Raw genomic sequence first — 17,432 nt, 5'->3', positions numbered from 1 at the left:
CCTATACATCCTGGCACGAAAATCCATCTGTATATGGGGCTTTATTGCCAATAATCCATGTATAAAAACTCTTTATTGAATTATTGAACAAAATAATTAAAAGTATGTGATAATCTATGATGATTGGTATTTAAAGCAATTAAAGATGAATTAGAACATTTTAGAATTGGATCAGCATATTTGGACTCAGGTAGGAACGGTTGAAGATGCCAACTGAAGGCAGGAACAGCTTGAGTTTGAATTTGAAGTTAACAGTTGAATTCCAAGTATCTAAGGCTAGGAAGTAGGATGCGCCTCCAGACTGGATCAGATCAGGTCTGTGGTGTTGCAGTAAAGGGGAGGTAGGTTGCCGAGTGAATCGAGAGTAACTTTGGGGTATAGTTTATGTGGTTACATTTTATTGATCTTTTGCACCATATTGCTTGACTTTAGATATCCTTATCATGGGGAATTGATGACTACTTTGAAAACTTTGGATTGTGTGTTCTGTTAGGGTTAATTAGGTATTGTTGTTTCAAAAGGAACCCTGCGTTATAGTGAGTGTGTTTGTTGTGTTCTGATTTGTAAATTTGTGAAATCAGGTACATGATTTTAGTATGTTACAATTTAGTGATGGTTGGATAACAATTGGGATGTCAGTGATATTTACAAGGAAACAAATTGGAAGCAATGCTAGTCATGTTATGGTCAATTTACTAACAAACCCATTTAACCTACCAGATTTATTCCACCTTGAAGGGCAATGAATGCTGTCTTCCATTGTCAGGATCTGAGATACAAGGTTGAGAACCACTCACCTTGTACGCCGGATACAGCGGGAGCGATGCTGATACTCCCCTCCCCCTATGTGGTGTTGCCCGCCTAACCCTGAATAATACGTCTAGCGTGACACACCACCTAAAGGGGGAGAAGGAATGGAAGGGAACCCCGGAAAGGGGACAGGTAAGACTTCCGGGGGGTGAGGTGATCTTCCGAAAGGAACCGTGATCTCGGGTAACCCTGGAAAGAAAGAACAGAGTGAGCTACGGAAATCAGGATTGGACCATAGCACAGGAGAGATTTACAGAGAGCCCCAAGATTGAGACCGTACTCACAAGTCCAGCGGGATGACCTCGAAATGATGCTGTGGGTTATGCCGCTCTCCAAGCCTTTCACGCGGCTTCAAGCGCATACGGAAGAAGAAACCTTGGTCGCTCTCCGAGCCTTTCAATCGGCTCCAACCGGGACGGAAGGAGTGTTCTGCAAGACGCAGGTAGTTCCTGTCGCACCGTGCAGAATCCGGTAATCGGGAAAGGTGCACCGGAAGGAAGCCACAAAGAATAACGGGAGCGGTACCACAACCCTTGGAGGGCGAACGCGGCGTCCGGATAAGGCGTCCCTGCGTTCGTGCCCGGAAGGATTGGGATGTGGTAGCGCCTAGGTCCGAACGGGAGTGAAGGGTCGGGTAGAAGTCGGGAGACTTGCGGTGTTGCAGCTCAGGTGAAGCCCCGGTAGGCGGGGCGCGAGAACTCCGTAGAGGACTCTCTGGAGGGCAGGCAGATGTAAGCGTCTTCGGCGAGTTGGAAATGTACTTCGCGTCGGGGCTCCTCGTCCCCCGTGGTGGTTATCTGCCGCAGGTAGTTGCACAGCTTGGAATAGTTCTCGGCACGACGGGAGAACGCTAGCAGCGTTCTGGGCTCGTTGGGATTCGAGTTCTGATTGACAAGCACCGGAGCGAAGGAAGGCGGGGCCTATATAGGTCCCGAGGGCGTGCCTACCGCTCCGCATGCTGGGAGATGTAGTCCCTCGCCCCGCGCTCGCTTCCCTCGCGCCGCGCTGAAGGTCCGAGTCGTGACAGAACCCCCCTTTCGCGCCCGGCGTCTCGACGGGCCTCCAGGTGTGGAAGGGTGGGTTGCGTGAAATCTCTTCAGTAGATCAGGGCAGTGCAAATTAGCTATGGGTTCCCACGATCTCTCCTCTGGTCCGTATCCTTTCCAGTCAATAAGGTAGAGGAGTCTCCCTCTCACCCGTTTCACGTCTAGAATCCTCTTTACCTCATATTCCTCCCCCTCGTCTACCAAGAGAGGCAGGGGTTTTTGATGGAGTCTGGTATGAGGGAGGCACGGTTTCAACAGCGATACGTGGAATACAGGGTGGATTTTCCACGACGCGGGGAGGCCTAGCTTCATGGCTACTGGATTTATCACTTTCTCTATGGCATACGGCCCTACGTATCGTGGCTGCAGACGGGTGTTGCCCTTGAACCTTAGGTACTTAGTGTTAAGCCATACCCTGTCCCCCACCCCATACGCTGGCTCAGGAGATCTTCGTTTGTCCGCGTACTGTTTGTCATGCTTCTGAGCGGCTGCTAATCTTGCCTTGGCTGCCTGGAGAACGGAACGAAGGTGTGAGTGATGTTCTTGTATGGTGGGATGTAGTGTTTGCACTGGCCATTCGAAGGGTAGCATGTTAGGGTGGTGACCTGATAGACAATAGAAAGGCGAGCACCCCAACGAGGAATGCTCGGCGTTGTTATATGCGAACTCCGCTAGCCACAGCAGTCTGCCCCACTCCCCCTCATGTGAGATCGTGAAGCACCGGAGGTATTGTTCTAAGGTTTGATTTAACCTCTCCGTTTTTCCGTCTGTCTGTGGGTGATAGCTTGTGGACAGGCGTGCGTCAATGCTCATCGCGACGCACAAGGCCTTCCAGAAGCGAGAGGTGAATTGCGTCCCTCGGTCCGTGATGAGAACAGCCGGTATTCCGTGTAACCGCACAATCTGTTGCAGAAAAATGAGGGCCAGCTCGGAGGACGAAGGCAGTTTGTCAAGGGCAAGAAAGTGTCCCATTTTAGTAAGGTGGTCAACTACTACCAAGATGGTAGTTAGGCCCAGACTAGGGGGCATGTCCACGATAAAGTCCATGGACACCGTGTGCCAGGGATACGGAGGAATCGGGATCGAACGCAGCATTCCACACGGCTTCCTATGCTGTGCTTTACCTTGAGCGCACACAGCACACCCCGAGACGTAGTTTATGGTATCTGGTCCCAAGGTATTCCACCAGAAGTATCTTTGCAGGGCGTGCGTAGTTTTGCGGGCTCCCAAATGCCCCCCTAATGGAGTATCATGTACCCAGTGCAGAGCCAGCTGCCGTAACTCCTCGGCAGGAAGAAATAGTTTTTTCTCATGATACAAGAGGCTCTGAGAGGCGAAACGACGGGAGGGGTTTTCTGCTACCCAGGCAGGCGAGTCCATCTTCTCGGTCTGAGCTCGTACATCCGCTAGAAAGTCGTCAATGCTGGTTGCGGCAAGGAGATCCTCTGGAAAGGAGGCCTTTTGCAGGATGATGGGGGGTTCCTCGAGGGGTAAGTCACTGGGTTCCTGAGGGTGCTGAAGTCGGGATAAGGCATCTGCTTTGCCGTTTTGTGGTCCTGGGCGATACCGAATCACAAAATCATAGTCGGAAAAAAATAAAGACCAGCGGAGTTGTCTGGGAGTGAGAGCCCTGGCTGTCTTCAGAAACAGGAGATTCCGGTGGTCCGTGAATATCTCCACCGTGTGTCGAGCTCCCAGTAGATAGTGTCTCCACTCTTCACATCCTTTCTTAATCGCCAGCAGCTCCTTATCCGTGGTACTATAGTTGATTTCACACGCTGACAGTTTCCTGGAAAAGAAGGCGATGGGATGGAGTTGGCCCGTATCTGGATGGCGTTGCGACAGTATGCCTCCGACTGCATAATGCGACGCATCCGTTTCCAATACGAAGGGCTGCGTCGCATCTGGATGCCGCAACACCGGTGCGGTAGTGAAGCATTGTTTCAGGGCCTGAAACGCTTGTTCCGCTTCTTCCGACCACTCGAAAGTAGCTCCCTTTCGCAGCAATTTGGTAAGTGGCTGGATGATATGAGAGAAGCCCTGTATAAATCTTCGATAAAAATTTGCGAAGCCTATGAAACTTTGCAAGGATTTCACCGAGGCGGGAGTTTTCCATTGGATAATGGCCTGTGTCTTCTTGTCATCCATGCACACTCCACCCGGACCGATGACATAGCCCAGGAAGTCTACCTCAGGGACGTGGAATAGGCACTTTTCCAGTTTTGCGTAAAGCGAGTATCGTTTTAGTCGCTCTAGTACCTCTGAGACATGATGCACGTGCTCTTCCATGGTGACAGAATAGACAAGGATGTCGTCTATATAGACGATGCAGGAGACATCCAAGAGTCCTCTCAGCACTTCGTCCATAAAGAATTGGAAGGCGGCGGGGGCGTTGCAGAGACCGAAGGGCATCACTCGGTACTCGTAGAGCCCGAACTTTGTTCGGAACGCCGTCTTCCACTCATCCCCCCGCCTTACCCTGACCAGATGATACGCCCCCCTAAGATCGAGCTTAGTAAAGACCTTGGCCGTTTTTAACTGGTCCAGCAGCACGGGAATCAAGGGGAGCGGGTACCGATTCTTTATGGTCACCTTGTTAATGGCACGAAAGTCAATACAGGCTCTCAATCCCCCTTCCTTCTTCGGTATAAAGAAGATCGGCGAGGACGCGGGAGAGGAAGATGCGCGTATGAATCCCGATGCCAACATGTCCGCTAGATATTGCTGCAGGTAGGTTGTTTCAGCTTCGGTGAGGGCATAGACCCTGCTGCAGGGAATGCTAGCCCCGGCTTCCAATTCAATAACACAATCGTACTCCCTGTGGGGGGGGCAGCTGACTGGCTTCCTTTTTGTCAAACACTGTTTTGAACTCATCATATATTGCCGGTAGGGTCGATAGACAGCATACCTGCTGTTCCACGCCTGCACTCGCGAGCATCGCTGCTGGACTCGACTTAGATAGGGCGTGGTTCTCTACTTCCCTGGTACAGTGCTCTCGACAAAAAGGAGAGTTCAGCGACACGGTGCGCGCGGCCCATCTTACCAGCGGGTCGTGTAAGGTCAACCACGGCATTCCTAAAATCAGTTTAAACTGGGGAGCATCGATCAGGTCAAAATGTATACGTTCTACATGGTTTTCTCCAATCTGCATCCGGAGTGGGTGTGTGTGAAACCGCACAGGACCCGACGTTAGAGCAGATCCGTCCACCGCCTTCACCATCTCAGGCGCCTCCTTCTGATCGCAAGGCAGATGCAGCTCTCTGGCGTACTGTTGGTCTATGAAATTTCCAGTTGCCCCCGAGTCCAGTAAGGCATGGACAACCACTGATATCTCCGAGGGTAAGTCCAGAACCGCACAAATGTTCATGTGGGCCACGGAGGATTGCAAGGTGTTAGCGACTGCGGGTGAGACCTTCGTGTCCATAGGCCTCAAACAGGGGGTCTCCCACCTGTTTGAGGATGTTGGTTTTCCGGATATTCTGCCTCTGTGTTAACCACCGACAGAGTTTTGTGCACTGGTCCTCCTGGACTGGCCGTTTTCATCCGGCTCTTGCATTCTTTGATGAAATGCCCGGGTTTCCCGCAGTACAAGCATAACTTCTGACTTCTCCTCTTCTCTCTTTCGGCTGGACTCAGGGGGCCTCGTATACCCCCGATCTGCATAGGCTCGGAGCCGTCGCTTGGAGAGATTCGGTCCTCCGGACTAACACGGGGCCTCGAAGGGATGAATCGTGGTTCTAGTCGTAGCTTATCCCCTTTTCGTTCCAGAAGACGATGGTCTAACTGGACGGTTAGGTCAATGAGATCATCACACGTGGAAGGTAGCTGAACCACTTGGGCCAGGACGTCCTTCAACTCCCCTCGTAGTCCTTGATAAAATAGCGACGTCCTCTTTTCTTCGGGCCACTCAGTCTCCACAATCAACCTATTGAAAGTGGTAATGTACGTAAGCAAGTCCTGAGTACCTTGCTTGAGAGTGAGGAGTTCTTTATCCAGGGACAGTTGATGACCCTTCCGATCAAACAGCCGTCGCATTTCTACGCAGAAATTCGGGAAGTGGTATAACACCGGGTCGTCACGTTCTATCAAGGGAAAAGACCAATTCGCTGCGTTGCCTCCGAGGTAAGACAGCACAAAAGCAGTTTTTGCTTGATCTGTTGGAAAGACCGCAGGTTTGCACAAGAAATGCAGTCTACACTGCCCCATGAATACTCCAAACTTCTTTGGGTCCCCAAAGAACCTTTCCGGAGGGGCGAGGGGAAGATGCATGGGCTGTATGACGTGTATAGGAGTGGAACCCGTCTGCGGCACTGAAGCAAAGGAGGTATGTGGGAAGACCCCTGTGCCCTGTCCCCCCACTGCCGTGGTAGCTCCCCCATCCATAGCAGGCGTTTGCGAAAAGGGGGGTGGCAGTGTCCAGCCTCTGATATAAGAGCTTCCTCCTGCCCCTGTACCCTTTTGGCGGGAGAGGCCTGCCACTTCTCTTCGCATAGTGCCCATCTCTTGTTTAAGAGCGGAGGTTTCTGCCCGAGAGGCATCCACTTCTCCTCGCAAGGCCGTTAAGGTTTCCAATATAGCGGTCAGGGTAGTATCCGCATCCATCGCTCAGGCTGTACGTATTCGTGGGCTTGTCAACCTGTCAGGATCTGAGATACAAGGTTGAGAACCACTCACCTTGTACGCCGGATACAGCGGGAGCGATGCTGATACTCCCCTCCCCCTATGTGGTGTTGCCCGCCTAACCCTGAATAATACGTCTAGCGTGACACACCACCTAAAGGGGGAGAAGGAATGGAAGGGAACCCCGGAAAGGGGACAGGTAAGACTTCCGGGGGGTGAGGTGATCTTCCGAAAGGAACCGTGATCTCGGGTAACCCTGGAAAGAAAGAACAGAGTGAGCTACGGAAATCAGGATTGGACCATAGCACAGGAGAGATTTACAGAGAGCCCCAAGATTGAGACCGTACTCACAAGTCCAGCGGGATGACCTCGAAATGATGCTGTGGGTTATGCCGCTCTCCAAGCCTTTCACGCGGCTTCAAGCGCATACGGAAGAAGAAACCTTGGTCGCTCTCCGAGCCTTTCAATCGGCTCCAAGCGGGACGGAAGGAGTGTTCTGCAAGACGCAGGTAGTTCCTGTCGCACCGTGCAGAATCCGGTAATCGGGAAAGGTGCACCGGAAGGAAGCCACAAAGAATAACGGGAGCGGTACCACAACCCTTGGAGGGCGAACGCGGCGTCCGGATAAGGCGTCCCTGCGTTCGTGCCCGGAAGGATTGGGATGTGGTAGCGCCTAGGTCCGAACGGGAGTGAAGGGTCGGGTAGAAGTCGGGAGACTTGCGGTGTTGCAGCTCAGGTGAAGCCCCGGTAGGCGGGGCGCGAGAACTCCGTAGAGGACTCTCTGGAGGGCAGGCAGATGTAAGCGTCTTCGGCGAGTTGGAAATGTACTTCGCGTCGGGGCTCCTCGTCCCCCGTGGTGGTTATCTGCCGCAGGTAGTTGCACAGCTTGGAATAGTTCTCGGCACGACGGGAGAACGCTAGCAGCGTTCTGGGCTCGTTGGGATTCGAGTTCTGATTGACAAGCACCGGAGCGAAGGAAGGCGGGGCCTATATAGGTCCCGAGGGCGTGCCTACCGCTCCGCATGCTGGGAGATGTAGTCCCTCGCCCCGCGCTCGCTTCCCTCGCGCCGCGCTGAAGGTCCGAGTCGTGACATCCATGTAGCTATTTATAAGATGTCATGTTGCAAACTGGAACTTTGGAGGTCTCCTGACTAAGATTTGAGGTCTTGATGAGGATGGTGACTTTATATGCATGATCTTTAGTAAATAAATCTACATAGGAAATGTGACACATGTGTGAGAATTCTGCTACTTTTGGGAAGGGTTTGAATTTCAGAAGAAGAGGATATTTCTCATTAGTGGAGTGATGACCAAATACTAGCAAATAATGTCTTTATATGAACAATGTATGAAAGACTATTTTCTAGATGATATATACCAAAAATGGGTGTCAAATAATTGGTATCTATGTGAAGTTCATTAAGATATGGATTGGGAGTAATGCCAGTTATGTAAGGATAAACAGGATGACAACTAAATAACTCTTTATAAGACTCTTACACACAAATGAATTGGTTTTGATTTACTATTAGCAAATACTTTATCATGCAATATGTGGAACACATTATTAGATCAAATTAAGATCTAATCAGCATATTGAATAGATTTGTAAAATTATATGATCCAGGATTAGTTTGAGTTATAGAGAGTGTGTTTAAAATACGAACAGAATTATGAAGTCTAAACAATTTGTATAATAGATTGGGACCATTTATCATTATCACTTATAATACGTTTCATCATAAATTGCTTTTGAATAGTCATCATGGAGTTTTGATCTGTAACACAATGAGATTTAACAATAGTATGCAATGTTGTGAAACTTAAGGAACTTCACAACATATATTGCTGTCAGTTATTTATTTACAGGACTTTAGGCACAAGGTATTCTACAATAATTGTGCGAGAATGAATGTGTGAAAATGAAAAAATCTGAATAAGTATTAATGTCAAAGAATTATTTTCTCTTGAAGGTATGAGAAGAAAGAAGGAAATATACATTATTGTACAACGTTGCAATTAATGGTAATTAAGATGTTGGGAATGGAAATTTATATATAAAAAATGTATCGTATACGGATGCACCAGCCCTGAGTTCGAAGGTGGGAGGTGGGAGGTGGTACATTCAAGTGGATGCAATTTCCATACCTCTGAACTGATGCTGAAGGAAGCCTTCCGTCAACCAATGAAGGTCATGAATTATTCAAATTCAAGGATACCCTGTGATGTACGGACGCCTACAGATACTTTCTGACTCTCACATCCGGCGGCCTTGACGAGGGGCGTACTCTTGCACAAGAATTTCGTGACTCCGCACGTGCTGAGACATGACGGCTTGTTTAAAATATTTGGGATTGCACAATTATAGAGTGGCAAGCCATGTCGGCCTGACGTCAGGACATTCACCCCAAGCCCAGTGGGGCAGGAGAAGGCAGTTCAGTACATGATGATTGTATTGGTGGTGTTGGTGCAATGGCTGAAAGACATGGCAGCCACATCGATAACAACGCAGGAGTTGCAGCCTTCCTATTGGCTGACAAATCCCTAATAAGGAGAGCTGATGAACAATATCAACTAATCAAATCCCTGTGCCATATCTTTAGCTGGTTAAGCATTGAGGAAGGCAATTATGCCAAAACACATCTACACAAGTGTATTAACTGTTGACATCCAGTGTCATTAGCAACATATCTTTCTCCCAAACAATATTATCGACCAGCTTCAGGAAGTCTCCAGTGTCACGTACATTCGATGGAAGTGATTGTACATATGGTCTTAGGAAAAAATCTATATATTTGGATGCATTTTCAGATAGGCTCCCCATGGAAGACACAATTGGTCTTCCTGGTGGATTAAGGTTATCCTTATGCAGTTTTGGCAACATATACATAAACGACAATTTGGGATACTCACAATATAGGTATTTAAATTCTTCATTGGTTAATAGTTGTTCATTTCTCCACTTAACTAAATTTAGTCTGTATTGTTCATTACTTTTTTCATAACACAATCTATTTGTTATCAAATAGTTATTAACATCGTCCAATTGTCTCTTCCCCTCTTCCAAATACATCTGTATCAGCCATACTACAATCGTCCCACCCTTATCGGATTTCTTAATTACTATAGACTTATTGTCTTGTAATTCCTTAATCGCTTGCTGTTATTTAAGAGTGAGATTGTCTTGTTTGCAGGGTTTACTTTGATCAAGCTTTTTCAATTCTAGTTTCACACCCTTTTTGAATATCTCAATGGCATCATTGTGTATTTGGGGTACAAATATTGATTTAGGTTTAAATCCACTATACTAATATGATCGAATGTCAGAATTTCTTGTATGATATCACTTAACCCTCCACCTCCCTCCAATTCTCCCATGGTGTTCAGGGTTTCTAAATCTGAAATAGTCAGATTAGATAATATTGTTTAGGAGAAAGATATGTTGCTAATGACACTGGATGTCAACAGTTGATACACTTGTATACCGCATGAGCTGGGTATAGATGCTAGTCGGCACTTTCTGAAAACAAGTGAACTGTCATATTTTCTGCATACTGAAATGCTTCTAACGATGATGCATGCTTTTTTAACCAACAACTTCTTTTTATTCAATCATGTGATTTATCATCAAACCCAGAGAATGGCGATGGGGACCTGCTTCTACCCCAGATATGTGGGTCTTTACCTGGCCTAGTGAGAGGAGCAGGTGGCTGGTAAGATCGAGTCCTTTACCCAAAACGTCGTCCTCTGGGCCAGATATATAGACAATGTATTTTGTATCTGGAAGAGGTCTGACATCGAAGCCACAAGATTTGTGGAAACTATCAATGACAATAATTTAAATTTAAAGTTTACCTGTACTATTCACATGGACAAAAATGAATTTCTGGATGTTGACTTGAGGGTGAATAACAATAAACTGGAGAGTAGATTGTTTCAAAAAAAGACTGCTGGCAACAGTTTTTTGCATGCAGATAGCTGTCACCCAAAGAATCTTATTAACTGCATACTGTATGGTGCGCTATTAAGAGCCAGAAGAAACTGTAGGTTGGAGGCAGATTTTAAAGCTGAAATGGGGAAAATGACTTTGCGTTTCAATGAGAGGGGATACCCTAGCAAAATAACACATCAGGCATGAGAAAGGTTAAAACAGTCAAAAGAGCTGATCTGTTAAAAACAAAAAACAGTGAGGGGAACAAAGAGGAACCCATAAGATTTCCAACCACCTACAGTAACCAGGCCTGGGAAGTTAGAAGGTGTTTTAAGAAATTCTGGCATGTTCTGTGTACAGATGAAACTAAAACAAAATGTGGGAGATAATCCTAAAATCACCTTTAGAAAATCTACAGCTCTGAGTGATATGCTATGCAGTAGCACACTGCATGCCGGCACAGAGAGCCATTAGAAACAAGGTTTCTTTACCTGTAGATCGTGCAAAGCGTGTAGGCATAGTGTTAATTGTAAGCAGATTGAGTTGTCTAAATTTCAAAAGCCATTTGTAATTAACAAGCACTTGTCTTGCAAGTCTGACTATTGTGTATACGCACTGAGCTGTCCCTGCCCATTAATTTACAGTGGAAGTACCATTCACCAGGTTAAAAAACGTATCCTGGAACATAGGAGAGCCATCATAAATGAGGACAAGCAGTATCGAACAGCGAGACACTTTAAGGATGTCCATGATAAAGATGTCAACGTTTTAAGATACTGTGCTTTGGATAGAATTCCAATCTCTGAGAGGGGAGGAAATAGAATTAGAGAACTCAGATGACTAGAATCTAGAATGATCATTAAATATGAAACTATGCATCCATTGGGTCTGAATAAGGATGAGGAATTATCTGTCCATTTGGATTAAGATGTTAAATTATACCAGAATGATGTGTATATATTTTATTGTCTGATATAATTGTTTGCTTGTCAGTTAGGTTTTTATTTGAATTGTTAACAGGTGGATCATTGATCTTGCACTTTTTTCTTATGTTGTAGGAGACGGAGACATCATCATATGATGTGGAGGAACGCAAAAGAGCTCAAATTATATGTGATGTCCATGTAAAAGGCCCACTTGGGCACGATTGCCGATTAAACATCACTCTTTATGGAGTACTGGACATCAATATAAATGCCATAATGATGTGAAACGCGAGAATAATGTTATGAAATTATGCTCACTGACTTGGTTGTTACTTGACAATGCAAGGATTTAAGCCAACTGGGGCGTTATTGGTGGAAATTCAGTATAGCAAAATAGGTGTTTGCTGGTAAAATCACTGGTTTAACAAAATAGCAGTTTGTTGATAGGATCATTGGTTAGATATTTATGCTTTTCAAAAATGTGACATAATAATATGAGTAATAAATATTGTGAACTGTTTAAGTTGGTTGATAACAGTGATTTCACTATGGGCAAATAGTATATAACGATGTCACCACTCTAAAAAGGATGCCGTTTTTGCTTAGCCCCAGATGTGCTGTAGTAGTCCTTTGTTTATTTCAGTTTTTTGATCCGAGCACTATATGTACTGTGAGAATATAAACGTTACTTGACCCGTGAGAAAGGAGCAGCTGCTCCAAAACACGTCGGGCATTTTGCCATATGAAATAAAACTTTGTTTACAACACTTCATGGATTTAGGCTCAGCTTTTTTGTGCAAATTCACAAAGGATTTTTTGAATTTGTAAGAGGGTGACGCGCCGAAGCCTGCCGCCAATGTGCATATATATATATATATATATATATAGATCAAAACACACAAGTTGCCTGCTGTAGGAGAGCCCACACAAGGAGGTGAGTATGCCTTTCTTTATTGAAGGATGCAGCAGAGAAAAACAGCACGTTGTCTTGCATAAATCTTTTGTCTGGCCCGACGCGTTTCGTACTTCAATCAGCACTTCTTCATGGGCTTCCGACAATCACACTGTGAGATGGCACAACAGTTATTTCGTTGTTTGGTTGGATAGATGCACAGCAGATTTGTTGTACCTGTGATTATATTAGGTTTAGTTGATTTTTATGGTGCTCCAAAAGGTGGCGCCGAGGGTCCAACGGCGTCTAGAACATAAGTTGAAAAAGTGATACTAGAGGTTCTCTAGAGTCATCCCTTTATGGTCACACATTTTGTTGTCTTTTCCACAGAAAGAAAGACTTCCACTCTGTTAATTCAATGGTTTGCAGGTAATTTATTTCATTAGCACTTTGGCTTAATTTCGAGCATAATTTGTTATCCTTTCACATATTCTCAAACGTTTTTATCCCAGGCAATGTCATCATCATTTATCCTATCCAATGCATTTCGGGCATTAGGGTCATGCCCTTCATCAGGGAGTTGACACTGTAAAACGGAATGGGATACCGTAAATGTAGTATGAAACAATTTGTATCATAAGTAATATCATTGTGGTGTGACAACATGAAAATTAAATAAGGCAATACGAGCAAAAGAACGTGAGCAAGCTTACAAGCAGACATGATAATGGTGTACACTCAAGGTGAACATTGACATGAGAATGAAAACGTCACTTACATGCCTTTCTGTGTGTTGTTTTTAAGATCTGTAAAAGAATGGTAGGGTTCGGTTAAACTATGTGTGTTGGGAGCTACGGCATTGCGCTGAATAAATATGGGTCTATCCTAGCTGATGGACTAACCTGAAAAGGAACTCGAACGTGCTCGAGTCCGTTACTCATCTTCCGTAGCGACGGCACGAAGATTATCGGCCGCGCTTTGCTATTTTGAAATGATTCCGATCATGTGGTATGTCACATGGCCATTGACGGGAAAGAAAGACTACAGCTAATCGGTATTCTACGGCCGGGGGGTCAAACTTAATTGCGGGAATCACCCGTTAGATGAGAAAGTGGACACATTAAACAGGTGGAGGGTATGTGAAATTAATTTAGGTGGTCATCTGCTTCCAAAAAAAGGTGGTATGAAAATAAAGGAAACGAAAAGGTGTTGAGAACCCATCGGGGCGCGAACCTGTGTAGATATGTGTACATATCATCTCGTTTTGTGTGTGGTGCCACTAGCGCATCTGGCAGGTTTACAGGGAAAGTGCGGGTACAATAAACAAAGATACGGTGGGTGTCAGATATGATTGTGAACGAACACAGTGTTCACGAAGGTACAGTCTGCGGAGCAATTAATTACAAATAACAAGAAAATTCAATTCTTTCATTCAAACCTGTCGGTTTTTGGGTGGACTGTTTTTGAATCCAGTGGTTCTCTCTTCTAAGGAGATGTTTAGAATTGTCTCTCCCCTCAATTTTCCGGACTGTTTCGAGTATGATATACTTGATTTGGGAAACATTATGATTTTCTTCTACGAAATGAGATGATAGGGCTGATTTCGTGTTCTTCAATCGAATGTTGGATTTATGTTCTGTTAGTCGTATCTTAATGCGACGCTCTGTCTTACCCACGTACATCTTCCCACATGGGCATCTTATCCCATAAATTAAATTGCTGGATTCACAAGTGGCATTCACCCTGAGTTTAATAGGATGACCTTGTGAGGGATGGCATATGGTGTTTCCTCTGATTATGCTGTTGCAATTGCCACAGTTGAGGCAAGGTGTAGTTCCTGAGTGTGATGTAGTATCTGGGGGTTTATTCTGTAAGATTTCACCCAAGTTCTTTGCTCTAGTGAACGCAAATATTGGTGATAGGCTGAATGACTGTTTGAAGTCTGGTTCCATGTTCAAAATTGACCAGTGTTTCAAAATGGTTTGTTTGTATTTCTTACTAGCTGTAGAATATTTTGATACCACCACAGTGCGTGTTTGATCTGTTTTCACCTTGGGGGTTAAGAGTTTAGATCTGTCCATTTTATCGATTCTTGTTTTGGATTCTTCCACTAGAGTTGGTGGGTAACCTCTCGAGATGAATTTGTTGGTCATATCTTTAAGTCTGGTTTTGAGGGTCTTTTCGTCAGAGGTGATTCTTTTCACTCTAGCCATTTGTGAGAATGGTAAATTCCTGATGAGGTTAGGTTCATGAAAACTTGAATATAGTAGCATGTTATTCCTATCGGTGGGTTTGACATATAGGTCAGTCGTGAATCCATCTGGGGTAATTGATACTCTAACATCCAATGTCAATTGAATTCGTTGGTCTATATCATTGAATTTAGTCAATTCCATTATTAGTTTCTCCTCTGTGTTTGTCCAGATGATAAAGAGATCGTCAATGTATCTGATTATCATTTTGAGGTTGTCTGTCCATTCTTTTTTAGAAAGTATATATTGACTTTCATACCACTGCATGAATATGTTAGCATACACGGGTGCTGCCGAATTGCCCATAGCCATGCCAGTGAGCTGTTGGTACCAAGATTCATTAACTTTAAAATAACTATGATACAGTATAAAGTGCATCAGCTCCATGAGAAAAGTCTGAAAATCAAGGTCTAGTGCTGTGTTGAGAAGGGCAGTTTCCATTGCTTCTATGCCCATGTCATGAGGTATGCTGGTGTATAAGCTACGTACATCTGCTGTGCATAAAATCACTTTTTCAGTAGGGTTCAAAGATATCTGTTGTAGTTTCCGTAAGAATTGTGAGGTGTCTTTGACATAAGTTTGCATGGATTGTACTGTGGGTTGCATATATTTGTCTATCATTTGACCGATTGGTTCGTGTAAGCTCCCTCTTGTTGATACGACCGGCCGCATTGGTGGGTCATAGGTATTTTTGTGAATCTTCGGAACCATCCGTAGTGTTGGACTTTTTGGATTCGATGTTGTGAGAAAATTCTTCGTTCTTTCAGTGATGATGCCTTGTTTCTGAGCTCCATCGATGATGATTTTTTGGACTTTGGAATATTCCAATGTTGGATTGTAGTCAAGTTTACTGTAGGTGTTGATATCTGTGATGTGTTCCATCACTTTAGCGTTATACATCTCAATGTTCATGATAACCATGGCTCCCCCCTTGTCAGCTTTGGTGAATGTTATATTGTTATCAGTGGCCATTTTGTGAAGTGTATCCAGATCCTTTTGTGTGGTGTTTCTTCTTTTTGGTTTAACATGTTTGATCTTGTGGAGGTCCTGCTTAACTAAATTTTCAAATAAATCCAGTGTCTTATGGCTTATCGGAGCTTGAAAGGTACTTGGGGGTCGTAGTCCTAACAATTGGTCTTTTTCAGGTTGTGGACGATCCGGTAATGTATTATCGAAAAAATGTCTCAATCTGAGTTTACGCATCAGCTTGAAGAAGCTTACTTCCAGTTCCAAGTTATCCGTTGTGGTGGTAGGCACAAAAGATGTTCCCTTTTGTAGTAATTCTAGTTCGTAAGAGTTGAAGTGTTTATCACTTATGTTAATGACTAGTTGTTCTGTGGTTGGTTCTTTTTGGACCTTTTCTCTTTCTCCTTCTCCTTGGTTGTTGCTGACGTGCTCCGTGTGGTCGGTGGTTCTCTTTCTTTGTCCTTTTCTTGTGCTTCTCCTGGGTCTCCTTTTTGGGCTTGGCCCTGATCTAAAAAAGGATTAGTTTCAGTGGTTCTACTGGTGGTAGGTTCTTCAATTGGTGTTTTGTCTTGTGCTGTTCGAGTAGGTTGAGGTTTACGTAGTTTTTGAGGTGAGTATGCCTTTCTTTATTGAAGGATGCAGCAGAGAACAACAGCACGTTGTCTTGCATAAATCTTTTGTCTGGCCCGACGCGTTTCATACTTCAATCAGCACTTCTTCATGGGCTTCCGGCAATCACACTGTGAGATGGCACAACAGTTATTTCAACACCCCTGTAAATGTCCAAGTCCCCGCCTCAGTGGGCGCGGCCACAGCACGTGGCATCATGGTACTTGTGATGCCTTCTTGTTACCCAAGTGGGTCGCGTGTCATCTCCACAATTATTAAAGTTATGTTTTGCCCCTGTGGGTTGCGAGGCACAACAGAGCTGGCTCCTCGCATCCGTTTATTCCTTCAATGGCTTCCTCATCGTAAAGCCGCCTCGTCGCTTAACGGGCAGCAGGACTACATGAAATGCAGCGGAGCAACCCCTGCGGCTCAGGCGAGGCCGCTAACATCTAAACACACAAGTTGCTAGAGAGCATCCAGATCGAGGGTGGTGCACGATAGTGGCGATACCACAAACACCTCATTAAATACAAAAACATCCCTCTCTCCATCTAGAAAACACCTGCACTCAAATCTCTGGGATAATTAATTTACTTCAAAAACAGCACTTGTAAAAACTGGAACACGTTTCGGCTGTTGACACAGCTGAAATGTGCTCCAGGATTTACAAGGGCTGTCTTTGAAATAAAGGAATTATCCCAGAGACTTGAGTGCACACTTTTTCTAGCTAGAGAGAGTGATGTTCATAAGCTGTATAGGTGTGTGAGTGGCTGTGTGAGTGCAGTATTGGAGAATTAGTAGGTTTGTGAGTAGATGTATGGGTGAATAATTGAGTGAGTGAGTAGCTGTTTGGGTGAGTGAGTGGCTGTATTGGGGAGTGATTGGGTGTGTAATTAGCGGCATGGGTGAGTGAGTGGCTGTATGGTTGGGTGGGTGGGTGTGTGAGTGGCTGTATGGTTGAATAAATAGGTGTGTGAGTGGCAGTATGGGGAAGTGAGTGACTGTGTGAGTGGCTGTACTGGTGAGTAAGTGGATATGTCGGTGGCTGTATGGGTGAGCGAGTGGCTATGTGAGTATTTGTATGGGTAAATAAGTAGGTGTTTGAGTGGCTCAATCAGTGTCTGAGTGGCTGTGTGAGTAGCGCTATAGGTGGGTGAATGGCTATGTGAGTGGCTATATGGGTGGGTGAATATATTTCTGTATGGGTGAGTGTTTGGCTGTTTGAGTGGTGTTTGGTAAAGTGAGTTGGTGTATGAGTGGCTGTATTAGAGAGTGATGTCTGTTTGAGTCTCTGTATAGGTGAGTGAGTAGGTGTGTAAGTGGTTAGATAGATGTGTCAATGGGTATGTAGTTGGTTGAGTGAGTATGTGAGTAGTGTAT

Source organism: Triturus cristatus, chromosome 8, assembly GCF_964204655.1.
Source record: "Triturus cristatus chromosome 8, aTriCri1.1, whole genome shotgun sequence".
NCBI classification, from domain to species: Eukaryota; Metazoa; Chordata; class Amphibia; order Caudata; family Salamandridae; genus Triturus; species Triturus cristatus.
Note: the sequence above shows the minus strand (reverse complement) of the source record.